Genomic DNA, 14,474 nt, shown 5'->3' with positions numbered 1-14,474 from the left:
GCTCCCTCATCCTGACTAGGAAATAATAGCTGTTTTTTCTGGAATGTACTCTGGAAGCATGAATTTCCTATCCACCTTTATTTAGCTTGCACTGACACGAGCCATCATGAACTCTGCAGCTTTGACAAACATGCGGGCCAGTTGGCAGCCACAGAAGACTGTAGAACTGTGCTAACTTGCAAAAAACCAGTGCTCAGAAAGAAAAATTATAAAAAAAATGTGGAGTTCCTTATACGCACTATGTTTTATATGGTACTAAGAATGCGGCTAAGACATGGCATGAATATTGTTTTTTTCTGCTCAGTTACAAACTTTCTCGCCTGTGCTAACATATTACTGCAATGTAAATAATGAAACATGCCAGCATTGCACAACATGCTGTAAGACTTACAAAATACACCCCCTGCAAGGCTACCACATGCCTCTTACATGTGGTAATGTTTATATCTACCAAACTATCTAGACTAAAATGAGACACCAAGCCTCTGGCATCTGGAGATGTGTACCTCCCATGCAATTAGAGTGATTGGAGATGCTCCTCCTTGATGGCATTTCAGTTGCTAGGTGTGGAAGGACTAGATATGAAGGTGGACAACTAGACACCCACTTTTTAAGCAACGTCACAATGAGCAATGTGCCTTGGCTTTTCTTCCATCCAAAAAGTTTTATGTTCCATGTTTACGTAACTGCTTGCATGTGCTCATTTTGGCTTGCTGAGAGGTTCTTTTCTTTGTTAAACTAGCTTTAACTCTGGCCTCAGTCTTCTGCACCTTCTTAATTTTTTGCTAGTGTTCACCTTAAGTCATGTGTAAGCTCACACAGATCTCTACTTTTCTACGTTTCCAACTGTCACATCTTCTCTGCCTTCGTCATGTCCATCACTGCACCCGACGCCTTCAAGTATGCTGTGTATAATCACCTTAACTAATTTGCCTATTACAAATGTATTTTTGTTAGCCACCCACTCCTCTATCTGGCGCCGATAGGCCCTGAAAGTAAATAAATGAATTGTAGTCTAAGCTAAGTCTCAGCAAGCATGCATTACGTTCAGTTTATTTTACCATGTTGACCAGTAAAGAGTGGACGGAAAAAAGCTGCTAAGTGGAGCTTGACATGCCTCTCGCCGCTACACTGGAAAGCAGCAGGCAAGGCATACGTAACCACTAACGACAACGGAACATGCTAAGTGTGAAGTAAATCAGTAATGTTCCTTGCATTTATCACAAGGCATACTCTCTGCTCAGTAATTTATTACCCCCTTAGACATTCTGCAAGGAGTGCATACAATGATGTGTCACCACAATACAATGAGAATCATTAACCCTGTGCCAATACAACAGCAAAGAAATTTATGCCCAATAAATGCATTGCTTACATGCAACCAAGAGGCAAGAAAGGGCCAACCTGGCACATATGTGGAAAATAAGCTCACAATAATAAAGAATGACATTTGAGCAGCAGCTCATTCCCGCACCCTCTCCCACAAAAAAATATGAAAAAGGCACGTTTGAAAGATGCGGCTGTAATATTTGCGAAAGTTCAACTACGTGTGAAATTCAGATATAAATAACGCCAACGCATGCGGTTGGAAGCGAGGCGCCACGGCGCGGGCAAACAGTAATCGTCTTCAGGTATCGACTGGTTCCACCTCCTGAGGGCCGCTGCTCGACGAATACCACTCATGGCCACGTTCACATCCAACAAGCTTGTAATAAACTTTAGACAGGTGTTTATCATGACGCAGCAGCAGCTCATCACTGCTATCGGCCAGTGCTGAACTTTTTAGCTTGATAAACGCAATCATCCACCGAAACGCGTGTCGACTGTTCCTCGCCAGATTCTTGCAGTCCCACGAGGGTGAGCAGCTTTTCCGCCGGCTTCAAATCTCCTCTTTCGTGCAGGGCCACTGGCATTGTAACGCACATTCTGCACGGTCGTTTTACTATGCATCGATGCCGCATGGGACAGCAAGCGGTTGTACACTCCAATGCAGCGTACGGACCGCACACATACACACACCGTAACGACAATACAGCGCGCAGGACGCACGCAGCGAACACGGAAGAACAAAAACCGTTTTAAAGCACCTGTTCACTCAACACCACACATACTCCGCGCATGGTTCCGACTGCGGGCTTGGCTAGCGCTTCGACTCGTCACGGCCAAGCTGCATGCACTGCGCTCTTGTGGTAACAACGCTCATGAAACGAAAAGAAAATTTTAATATGTAAAACCATTCAAGTTGTCATCTAAAAAAGCTACGGTAAAATTAAATACATCTGATATGTTTTCAAGGTGGTGCGCTTTTGCGGCGTCAGCGAAGTAAGCATGGACGCGAATACGAGAATGACGCTATGAATTTCCCGTGCAGCTCTGCTAGCGACCATAGCTCTGCAAATGGCATCGTGCTCGGCGTTTTGCGCGGCTGACTTGCCCGCATAAATTTTACTTCCTCCGTGCACACATGCTTGGTGAGGTGAACGGTGGTCGGTGCGAACAGTTTGAAGTTTAATCGACTGCAAATTGCTCAAGGAAAGTCAGCGGAATTGCATTTTTATTGTTTCTGTGCATCGCGAGTGACTGGCGGCAGCCACACGGCATCGTCTCCGGTTTGGTGAACTTGTGAGAAGGTAAGCAATTTGTTCTCAGATTTTGAAAGCCGTTTTTTGTTTCTATTGTAACCCTGTGTCTCGTCGCATGTTATGTTCACGGTAACATCAGCACAACGTGCATGCGCTTTCTGTCTCTGTTTGAAGTAACATTGGTCGATCAGCGTAAACTTTTGGATTCAATTAAGCACAGGCTGTCCATGTTGGTAGTGCGTGTCGAATGTGCTTTGAGATCATTCTGCGCTCGAGATGGTCTTCTGATAATTTATTTATTACCAGGTATAGTCTAGAGATTTGGAACCGTTCATCCCACTGCAACAGTGCTGAAAAGCTGTTTTGTGTTCATGCATCTGCTGTCCTTAAACTTTTCGGTAATCATTCGCGTGGTTCCTTTGGATCTGGACAACCGGCTACTGTTGCTAGGGACGCCTCGCAGCACAGCCCTTGGGGACGCCCAGTGGGTCAGCTGTTTGTCCAGGTGCCAAGTTACCTAAGATACCATTCCAGGCTTTTTTTTTCTGTCCATCAACCTCATATTCCTTGCAAAAATTACAGTATGTAATTAGGCACTAAAAAAATTGGTAACTTATACACATTTCAGGACAGTTGAGAGAAATGAAATTAAAATTGGTTTTTGAGGAAATGAAATGGGGCAGTAACTGTCTCTCGGTGGACTCCTGAACCTAAGGGAAGGAATAAACGAGGGAGTCTAGAGAGAAATGCACATGCAGCATCAGTATTCTCTCTGTAGACTTTTCGAGACCGGGATTCATTCCTTCTAGGACAGTGCCAAGCAGTATGTGAACTGCACACAAATTTATTTTCCTCTGGTGCAAAGTAAAGAGTGAAAATGTTATAAGACAAGTCTCTAGTCTGTTTCATTCTCACTGCATTTGCTCAAAGCATAGTATGAAATGCTGTATTTCTTATACCCTGGTTTCCTTTACTTTTAGCAGTAGGTATTGACAGTGAACATCAAGACAACTCCACTCTCATTGCTTTTGCTGCTTTTAGGTTTCCTCCATGATTTTCTGTTTGCTCAGTCCTGGCCTTTACATATTTTCTTCTGCTGCTTAGCTTCGAACTATTGGCTAGGTTACAGGGTTCTGCTACTTCTATGTTCACTGTGAGGTTTGAGAGCTTGTTGCTTTGTTCTTTTTTTATAAGCATTTTTGTCTTCTCGAGGCTGATTGGCAGTCCCAGAACAGAGACCACATGCTTTATGTTAAGATGATGACATGATAGCCTAACGCATCGTATCGTTGCATTCGAGCCCCCTGTGTACTTGCTTTGTTGCACTGGGAGCAAAAAAGTTTAGTGGAAGTCGCAATGAGGTGCACTTTTGTTTAGACTAGTGGCAAAGGTTTACTGTTGCTTCGCAGTAAAGTGCTCCCACCTGTTGTGCACGAGCATTTAGATGGCTGTTAAATACTACTATCAAGGATTTAGCCATTGTAATGTCGCAGGTCTGTTGTGTAGGATTTCAGATCATTGTCTTGCACTGTCCCCGAAGCCTGTTGTCTGTCAGTCACGCCACTATGCTGTTGTATTTCTGTCCAGTGTAAAAAATATTTTCTGTGATTATGCTACACGCACAGGTTCATGGGGAAGTAAATATTTTGTGTCGCTTCAACCGGGTAATGCTTCAGAATGAACACATGCAAAAACACATGCTGTTAAAAGCCTTGGCTTGTGTAACCCAAGTGTGAGGAGAATACTACTGTGGCAGGGGTTCTTGCATTGCAACCTTTTAAATTTCTTTTTTTGTAAAAAGAATGACGTGAGGTTTCATGAGTTACAGCTGTCTTTCATTGCTTGCTCAGAGAAAGCGTTTATTGTAAGTAAGCAGTAGTCGCTTTTTTCTATTGTTCAAGCAGCAGCATCAGCATGCCTCATCATTTTTGTCTTGAATGACTGAAGGTGCTTCCAGAGCATTGCCTTCTTTTTTTCTTGTTGTTTATTCGGCATGCAATATTGTGTCTATAGATTGCTCTTTAGCATTATTTTGCGTTCTCCCAAGCAAATTTTAGGCGACCAAATTCAGACGCACCTTGTATTGGCCTTACATGCTCGCTATTAATGCAGAAGTAATTATATGCCACACTAAACACCAAATCTACATCCTTCAGAGTGGGTCTAGAAGCTTGTCTCCAGACTCTTGCCTTCAAGGAGTTTTTACAGGTTTCATGTATCTGCTTGGTGTTGGAAGTTACAGCCTTGACTGATAATAATGAGCATTAGACACACATTATGCATTTACAGTTAGGCCGGAACGAAATGCAAACATACATGTGCAGTACTTTTCTACTTTGTAGCGAGGTATACATTTAGAAAGGGTTCATATATGTGTATTAGGTAGATCTCTTATCCTGAAACAGGAATCAGGCTAGCTGCATACTCAAGCTGAAATCACACAGGTGAAATATTTTGTCTTGTTCATAGGCGCTGTTTGCATTTCATTCCAGCCTGATTGTGCACTACTGCCATAGCAGGTACCCTATCTAAACGAGATACTCTCTTGTGGCAAATCATGCGCATATGTTTTAGACACGTGTGTGAAGAAATGTGCAGCTACAAACATTGCATACTTGGTTATTCATAATGCTTTTTTTTCTCATGTCCATAGAACAATGTTCAGCTACATTGCTTGCTTTGTTGTTACTACTTCTATTTTTCCACTAATATTAAACTACATATTAATCTCAGAGACCCGATGTTCAACTGAATGATCCTTCTGTGTCCCACTAGGAAGGCAAAAGCATCACGCCTAGGGCTCATTCACCGCCCTTCATCCCTGTTTTGGTTTCAGTCGGTCAGTTATGCTATTAATGAATGTAATCACTGTATAGCACAAGTATATATGAAAATATATTTTGGGCTAAATGAGGTTAACAAGTTATCCACTGTGCATAATGGTATGGTTGGTCTTGTACATCTTTTCTTGAGTGTTAATGTTTCTTTTGTGGTTACTGTCTAAATAACTTTGCCTGCCTATTGTATCCTAAGTCCTTTTATGCCTGTCTTCCTTCCTACTGGCTCTCTCCCTTTTCAGTCATTCCTTTTTCCTTTAAACTGGCGATTGGTCACAAGCCTGCTTTGGGAATGGCAGCTAGCACTAGGCCCCTTTTTTTTCATTGAACCTGCACTGCTAATATTAACACTAATAGTACTGTATCAGTATTTATGTGATACTGCATTTTTCATTATGCATAAATAGCTGGCTAAGCCAATGGTAGCAGTGTTGAATATCACAATATATCATGCATATATCTTGCATGCAATATCAGTATCACTTTATTCACTTTGGGTGAAGGTTATACAAACAGGGTGATAAAAGCATCTGGGCCCTTAGCAAGCTGCTAGTTCAGGCCCATGCAATAAGTGCACAATATAGTGTACCCAGGCGTCAGCATAAGAAAAAAAAAGTGTACATTTTATATGAACAGAAGATGTTACACAAAACTATATCAGTATATTCACTATTACACTACCCTCTATTTCTTTCAGCTCGGCCGTTTGGCTGTAGATATTTTGTGCTTCTTTCCTAGTTTAGTCCACTCAAACTAAAACTTTGCGTTCTGTGTTGCAGGTAGAATCTACAATGAATGCCGCACTGTGTCTTGTAAGCAGGAGGCGGTGTTAATGGAGCCATGAACGTTTCTTGCGGATGACTGGTGTTGGCCTTATTATGCACTGAACCTCAAGTGTGAAGAGGAAAATGTCGTGTTGGATTTCTGAAGAGGTGAGACATCATGGTGAATCTACCAGTGCAAAATACAAGACAAGAGACAAGACAGTCGCTGAGTCGCGGCCATAGTTTATTGAAGTGAATAGGGAATACATGAAGAAGCCAAGCAACGCCACAAACCACACAATTACAGATAAGCATACATGACAACATGAGTCAATGCCCCTGAACATTCCCCTGATCGAGATAGTCCAACTCATTGCGTGTTAGTGCGATAGACAATACACTTGCACATTAGTCACCGAGTCGTAAGGTGTGTCTAGCCTCAATAATCTACCATTTAATCTTCTCTGAATTTACTGCCAAAATGTGTGCTGCCAAAAGGAAAGGGTAGCAGCCTTCACATCCCTTGCAATATACAGAAAAGTTAGAACCCCTACCCTCATGTGCTCCTGTAATCTTACATTGATACACCTTCCAGTTTGACCTATATCGACCCGACCACAAGATATAGTGTCTGATACCATGTTCATTTTACAAGGTACATATACATTTCACTCCACATGTCTACTTTTCTCTAGCCACATTCACAGAATTATTCTTAACAATTTTACATATTTTAAACAACTTATTAGGGGCCAAAAAAATCGCTTTTCCATCATACCTTCTGGCCGCATTTTTCAATTTGTGCGACAATCTATGGACGTACGGTAACACAACCTGTCTTTTGGCATCTCGCTGGCTGGCTCCGGCCTGATTGCGCCGGTCGCCGTGAAAAGCTTTCGGCTTCTTTAACAATTTATTGTCTGCTCTTGCAATAACATAGTTAGAAAATCCTGCGTTCATTAACCTAAAATGTGCTCTTGGAAACTTGTCGTCATGCTGTGAAAGCATGACTTCATCAATTCTGAGCCCAGGCTGGACAGTCCAATGCTATCTTTCACTAGCTTGGAATAGCCAACCTGTGTCCAAGTAGCAGCTTAACACTCCTGGGTGAATATCACTAGCGCACATGGTATGTGCAGATCATCAAGGTAAGGTCCAGAAACCGCAGCTCTTTTTGTGGCGACATTTGCTCCAAGGTAAACCTAAGACAAAGGCCTTGCTCCTTAAACAGCTTGAGAATATGTTCACATCCCAAATTATCAGAACCTCTGTAAAAGACCAGAAAATCATCAACATAGCAAAAGATTTTTTCCCCCAGTCCATCCAAGTCCTTGACAACCATTCTATCCACCCTACTTAAAATATCTCTTAGCACAAGGCGCATCTTCGAACCACTACATATACCAGATTTTTGAACACATACCACACTACAATACTCTACAGCCATGCTCTTAAAATAAATGCTATTCACTAGCATGCTCTTCAGATAAATTTCAGAAAAGGGTTCTTGCAAAATTTTGTCTGGTTATTTGCAAAAGCATTTGTCTACTTCGCATCTTGAAGATCCGTTTCTGGTACTCAATTCGCAGCGTGGTTGAGTATCTGAAGAATGGCAATTCAACAGATTGTCTGGCGGTTAGTGTCGATGTAGAACTATTTTATTCCATCCCGTATGAGAACCTTATGAAAAGCTTGTGAATGTGTATATCAAAGCACAATGATGAGCTTGTGTTTAGGAGCAGGTGCTTAATAGTGTTTTTTTTTTGGACTTACCTCCGTTTATTTGAAGAGCATGTTTCTGGAGTATGGCTGTGCGGCATATGTTCAAAAGTCTAGTATATGTATCGATTGAATGCCTCTGTGCTAAGTAATATTCTCTTAAGCAGGGTGGATGGAGTGATTGCCAAGAACTTGCATGGGCTGGGGGAAAATCTTTCACTGCGTCTGATTTTCTGGTCTTTTACAAAAGGTTGCGATAGTGTGGGACCTGTGCATATTGTCAAGTTGTTTAAGGAGCAAGGCCTTTCATTAAATTAGGTAGGTTTTCCTTAGAGGAAATGTCCCATCAAAAAGAGCTGCGGTTTCTGGGCTTCACCATGATGTTCTGCACATGCCATGTATGCTGCCGATATTCACCCAGGAGTGTCAAGCAGCTACTTGACTATTGGCCGAACCACTCTAAGCTAGTGAAAGATAGCATTGCGTCTTCTAGGCTAGGCTCGGTATTGATGAAGTGATGCTTTCACAGCATGACAAGTGGTCTCCAAGAGCAGATTTTAAGGCTTACGAAAGCATTATTCCCCAACCATGCTATTGCAGGAGTGTGTGATAAATTGTTAAAGCTGAGCGTATAAGATTGATCAAGTTGGTCAGACATGCTAAAGGTAAGAATGGCATAGCATCTTTAACGAGGACAGCAGGAGAGCACACGCATTAGTGCCAACCCTGGAGCAGATACAGAATCCAAGAGCGTGTGCTTGACATTCAGCGTTGACAGTCAAGGATCGGGCTCATTCAATCTTGAATGTTCAAATCAGTGTTTTCTCATTTCCTTGACTGTCAGTGCTGATTGTCAAGCACGTGCTCTTGGATTCTGTATCCGCTCCAAGGTTGGCACTTGTGCGTGTGCTTGTTGTCCTGCTGTCCTTATTACTTGATGCTGCGCCATTCTTCCCTTTAGCATGTTAAAGCTAAAACCCCTTCACAGCGATTGGCAGGATATGGCCAGGGCCAGCCATCGAGATGCCAAAAGATCGACTGTGTTACTGTACATACGAAGATTGTCGACAATTTGAAAAATGTGGTCAGAAGGTATGACGCAGAAATGGTGCTCTTGGCCCCTAATAAGTTGTCTACAAACTGTAAAATTGTTAAGAATAATTTTGTGAATTTGGTCCGGAAAAAGCATGTGTGCCTTGTAAAATGTATGTGGTGTATCGGATACTGTTATCTTGAGGTTGGGTTTATGTTGGTCAAACTCGAAGGTATTTGAATGTAAGACTACGGGAGAACAAGAGATATTTGGATATTGGTAGGGGTTCTAACTTATCTGTACATCGCAAGGAATGTGAAGGCTGCTAGCCATTCCTTTTGACAACACTCATTTTGGCGATACATTCGGAGCAGATTAACCGGAAAATTATCAAGGCTAGACACATCCTATGACTCGGTGACAAATCTGTGAGTGTGCTGTCCATCGTGTAAATATGCAACGAGTTGGACTATCTAGATGAGAGGAAAGTTAAGGGCGATCTTTTACTCATGTTGTGGTATAGCTTATCTGTAACTGTGTGGTTCGTGGTGTTGTTTGGCTTTCCTATGTACTCCCTGTTTACTTCAATAAACTTCAGTTGCGAGTCAGCGCCTGCTTTGTCTCCTTTCTTGTCATTGTCTCGTGCTTGTAGGTTCACATACTTGTAGAGTAGATTCACTGAATTGTATACTTGCAGAGGCTTGTGAAGAAAAACCAGAGGAATTTCCTTTCCTTTGTCTGGAATGGAAGTTAAATTTTTTTTCGCATAGCTAGATGTTTGCAGCATGAAATTCCATTCTGGAAGGGTAAACCCACTAAATTGTACATTTTGTGTGCAAGGGTACTGATGCTTGCATGAAACTGAAAACATTCGTCCAGGCTATCGGCTAGCTTCCTTCTTCCTTGTGCCCAGATTTTTTTAAACAATACTTTGTCAGATTTATTTTGACCAGAATTTCTAACATGGTATTACACCACATTTTGTGATCATATACAACAAAATTCAAAACATGATCACTGGTGTATGGTTTAGTCTGGGGTAGAATGATGAGAAGTACCTAGTATATAGTAAAATTTAATATTACTAGTCTAACATGAACAAAATTGCTCTCTTTTTTAGTGGAAAATTTTGCTACCAGAGAGTCGGAGCGGCATGGCATGATGAAGACTTGGACAGTGTGCATTCCAAAGTACCTGTATTCATGTCGGCACGAGAACTTGCGCATAGTGCTTCAAACAGTTGGTGAGTACCTTGGTGCTGTGCTTCTGCTTAAAAAGATAGGTAGATATTTTATTTTAAATGTGCCTGAACAGCCAATTGGCCTAAACAAGTGCACACTAAGTCAATACAAACACCATGACGTGAACAGACATAATACAGAAAAATGGTCACAAATACAATGATAATAGTAGTAAAGAAAAACAAGCATAATGAAATAAACAATGAAAACAGCAAATTAGGCAAATATTTCTGTGTCATAAAAAGTTGAATTGTATTATTTGCAAACGAGTCATTGGTGAAATGGCATGCATGTCAGGATAAAATCTATCATAGCATTTGGCGGTTTTTCCCTGAGGCACATGAAATCGCAGTGACATCAATAACTGCTCACAGTCAATAGAGCCGAGCACAATTTTATGTAGAAAGTGCATGTCACGCGTGAGTCACCTGTCATAAAGAGTAGACATACCAAGTCCTGCTAGAAGAAAGTCGTAGTCTTAGAAACGACGGCGCTGAATATATCTATCACAAAGGATGCATACAATCTTCTGCTGAACATTTTCGATTTCATTGCCAGAGGTAACAGAGGCACTATTCCAAGCTACTGATGCAAACTCAAGACGTGGCATCACGAGAGCACAGTAGCCAAATTATGTTTTTAATCTGGATAAGAGTGTGTATCTGAAAATTTGAGCAAAAATTGAGTAGCATTTAGATATTCTTGCACGAAATACCACTGTTAAAATTGGTTATAAATGATATGTCTCACATGTACACTTATGTGCTGAATATAGTAAGCATGGCTTGCGACCTGAGTCCCTCCGATGTATGAAAAAAATAGCCAGGTTACTGCATGACGCGTGGAGCAACCCAGTGTAGCACATTCAGGCTTCATGGAGTGGAGAATGAAGGCAGTAATAACTTTAAGAACAGAAAACACAGGACCAGGAAGCTGACAGAACACACTGACACTCGGTGCATGAAGGGCATTATGGAGTTGCCTGTCGTGTCGTGCAAGATGGAGGTCGCACAGACAGATGTTAAACATGAGTCGATGCAGATACCTTCTGTCATTACGTAGTACTCACTGCAGAACTCAACAAGCAAGAAGCAAAGAAAGGTAACAGCTGAGCATGGCCAGACTCTTGTGCTTTCCTCCGCAAGCAATCTGGAAGCGCAACTCTTCGAAGTCTTTTATGCTTTCGCTCGACATATACATCATCACTGCATGTGTCGAGGAAAAGTACATACCCTTAATGTCAAGTGACAGAGCACTCACAGGACCCAGTAACAGCTCACTTAGGTGTTCTGATGCATCTACAGGGCACCTCATGAGAGATTCTTAAGCTTCAGAGCACTCAATCTACAGGGCGCCTCATGAGAAATTCTTAGGCTTCAGAACACTCAGCCCTTGCAGAAATTGTTTCAAAGTTTGTTGCTACATGGACCTCTTCGTAATAATGACCCTAAAAGCGAGCCTTCCTTTAGTGTCACAAAAAAAGGCCTAGGACATGGGTTTTTTTTTGCTCCTTCATTGAACCAAAATTTTTGCGAGCGAGATCTTTCACAGACATGGAATGATTTCACGAAATGTCAAAGAGAAAACTGAAGCTGTGCGAAGCAATGCCAGCAACAGCCCTGCCGCGGTGGCTCAGTGGTTACGGCGCTTGGCTGCTGACCCGAAAGACGCGGGTTCGATCCCGGCTGCGGCGGCCAAGTTTCGATGGAGGAGAAATTCTAGAGGCCCGTGTGCTGTGCGATGTCAGTGCACGTTAAAAAACCCCAGGTGGTCAAAATTTCCGGAGCCCTTCTACACGGCATCCCTCATAGCCTGAGTTGCTTTGGGACGTTAAACTCTAATAACCAAACCAAACCAAGCAATACCAGTTACAAACACATCACAGCTGTTGAAGAAGCTGAAAAATTCACGCCTTCATCCTTTTTCTACATCAGACACATGACTACACTTTGTCTTTCTGGGCCATCATTTTGAAAAGGTTAACATGGCAGCGGCCTTCGGTTAAATTTCTGCAAAGAGCCCTTTGTGGAAACTTAAGCATCTGTTCCTCATGAGGCGCACTGCAGAGATATTTGAATACCTTAGTGAGCTGCAACCAGCACCTGTGGCTGCATTTTCACTGACATCAGAAATTAGTACATTTTCTTGCCGATGCTGAGATAATGGAAACTATGACTGAAAGCATAAGGTTTCGGGGAAGTATGCTCCCTGATTTCTTGTGGGCAAGTGCTGGGTAACCACCAATCCAATGGGTACAAGCTTTCTCCTCACCTGGTGCTCGTCTTCTTTAGGGTGAAATGCCAGCCAAATGGTTCATTGCCCCACCTTGAGATGAAGAAAATACCTTGTGCCATGGTGCTCTTTGTCCTCAGATTCCCTCGCGCCATCAAAAATCACAATCATCATCATGCTTGTGGGCAAGTGTCTGGCCTTTTTCAGATGTTACCAATGTTCCTTGCTCACTAAGTTGTGCATTGAGTACTATGTAATGAAAGGCATCTGCATTGAATTGTATTTGGCACCCATCCTTAGCTACTTTATATTTGCACAAAATTGTAGACAACCGTAAAGACTTTCATGCACACAGTGGTGTCCGAGTAAGCGCATTTTGTCTGTTTCTTCCTGGCCCTGTGGTTTTTGCTGTTTACTGTTATGAGAAATGAATTTTAGGCAATGAATCATGTTGGTTTGGTTCTCAGTAAATGGCTTTTACAAGCTTCTACGAAAGCCGATTGTTCAATAGCGGATGGTTCAAATGTATTTGTGAAATTTATAATAGGTGTTGTGTGGCTACTAAATGAGGATTTTTTTATCTTTTCAGATGGATCCGACAGCAATGTTTAGAGGTACAATGCGTGCAATTTGTCATGAAAATAAAACGTATGTACTTGTACTCAACCAAACACTTGCCACTCTTTCATTCTAAGTTGCATTCTTTTTATGTGTGCAATACATAATATGCATGAAAGTCTTGTACATAATACTTATTTCCTCGACCTCTGGACTACTATATCTGCAGTGAACAATCTGGGCAGAAGCTATACACAGATGCATGTGCATGTGCTACTGAAAGTATTATCGAGAGCAAAAATAACAGACCCCTGCCAGCGCGTGCTGATCTGTGCCAAACTGCATTTAAGCGCCGCTTGACGAAGCACTCCAGATGCTGAGACGAGCGCAGTGGCACGCAATGCGTAGCGCTCCTCGAGATGGGCGCACGCCACTGCGCTGGTCTCGGCACTAGGAGCGCTTCGTCAGGTGGTGCTCGCATGCAGTTTGGCACAGATCGGCACGCGCTGGCAGGGGTCTGTTATTTTTGCTCTCGATAGTACATAATTACAATATTCCGTTCTAGATCAGATGACTTCCAAGTGAACGGAGGAAGTATGCATACACATTACGGGACCTTTAATAAGAACACAACAGAGAAGCATTCGTTGCAAAGAAACGATTTCATTCTCGTGCATAGCATAGCGTAACTTTCCGTTACCAAGAATGTGACGACCGTCGGACGGAGTCGCTGTATTCATGTTGCGGAAAACCCTCCGGCAACGCATTACCAGCGGGTTTCTCTGTACTGTGGAGCATTTTTTTTTACAGTGTACTTGGCAACAATAGCGCCGCGTGTCGCGATTTTTTCGCTCCGGTCATGATTCACTTGTGCCATTCTTTTTCCGTTGCAGCTGTACCATTGGTGGAGTTGAAGTGGAGTTACGAGAGTGTCTGTAGTCGGCGAAGGGTGTGTAATTCTGCCTTGTACATAGTTTTGTGAGGTGTGGGGAATGTCTGTATGGCCCTGTCTGTACACCTGTAGGTGTTTAGCGAAGCTGATTATGGGCTGTGTAGCGTGTTCCTCTGCCTCATCGGTTAGGAGGGAATCCCGGTATAAGAGAGCTCGTCATGGGAAGTAGCGGGGCCATTTGGTTCATTTTTCAACTTAAAACAGTGCGCAGGGACAGGACACAGTCAAGAAACACACAGACACAGCACTGTGTCTGTGTGTTTCTTGACTGTGTCCTGTCCCTGCGCACTGTTTTAAGTTGAAGAAGAGAGCTCGGTCGTGCCGGTGGGCGGCATCATTCCCTCCCGTGTGTTCCGTGTGGCATGGAAACAATATGATTGAGGCTTGATTAGGAGGATGTTTGGCTAAGTGTGTTAGACCTGATTGATGGATTAGTCCTTTGTTTATATTTCTGCAGGAATTTTGGGAATCTGTCAGTACATTAGCGTTTCGGTTGGTAGCTAGCGCTAGCGCAATGGCTGCCTCCTCTGCGTGAGTGGGGTTGGACATGCGCACT

At 42.7% G+C, this 14,474-nt stretch overlaps 1 long non-coding RNA gene across 1 annotated transcript; it reads left to right on the top strand.

Annotated features, from left to right (window-relative positions):
* Nucleotides 1–2,394: 2,394 nt before the first annotated feature.
* LOC149372041 (uncharacterized) lies at nt 2,395–13,145 on the top strand. Its single transcript, XR_016292192.1, has 4 exons — nt 2,395–2,630; nt 6,199–6,351; nt 10,056–10,178; nt 12,998–13,145. It is a non-coding gene; the product is annotated as an uncharacterized LOC149372041 (long non-coding RNA).
* The last annotated feature ends 1,329 nt before the right edge of the window (nt 13,146–14,474 follow it).

Source organism: Amblyomma mixtum, chromosome 1 (genome assembly GCF_055824585.1).
Source record: "Amblyomma mixtum isolate Tamu chromosome 1, ASM5582458v1, whole genome shotgun sequence".
In the NCBI taxonomy this organism is placed as follows: domain Eukaryota; kingdom Metazoa; phylum Arthropoda; class Arachnida; order Ixodida; family Ixodidae; genus Amblyomma; species Amblyomma mixtum.
Note: the sequence above shows the minus strand (reverse complement) of the source record. Positions and strands in the feature narration are given on the sequence as shown.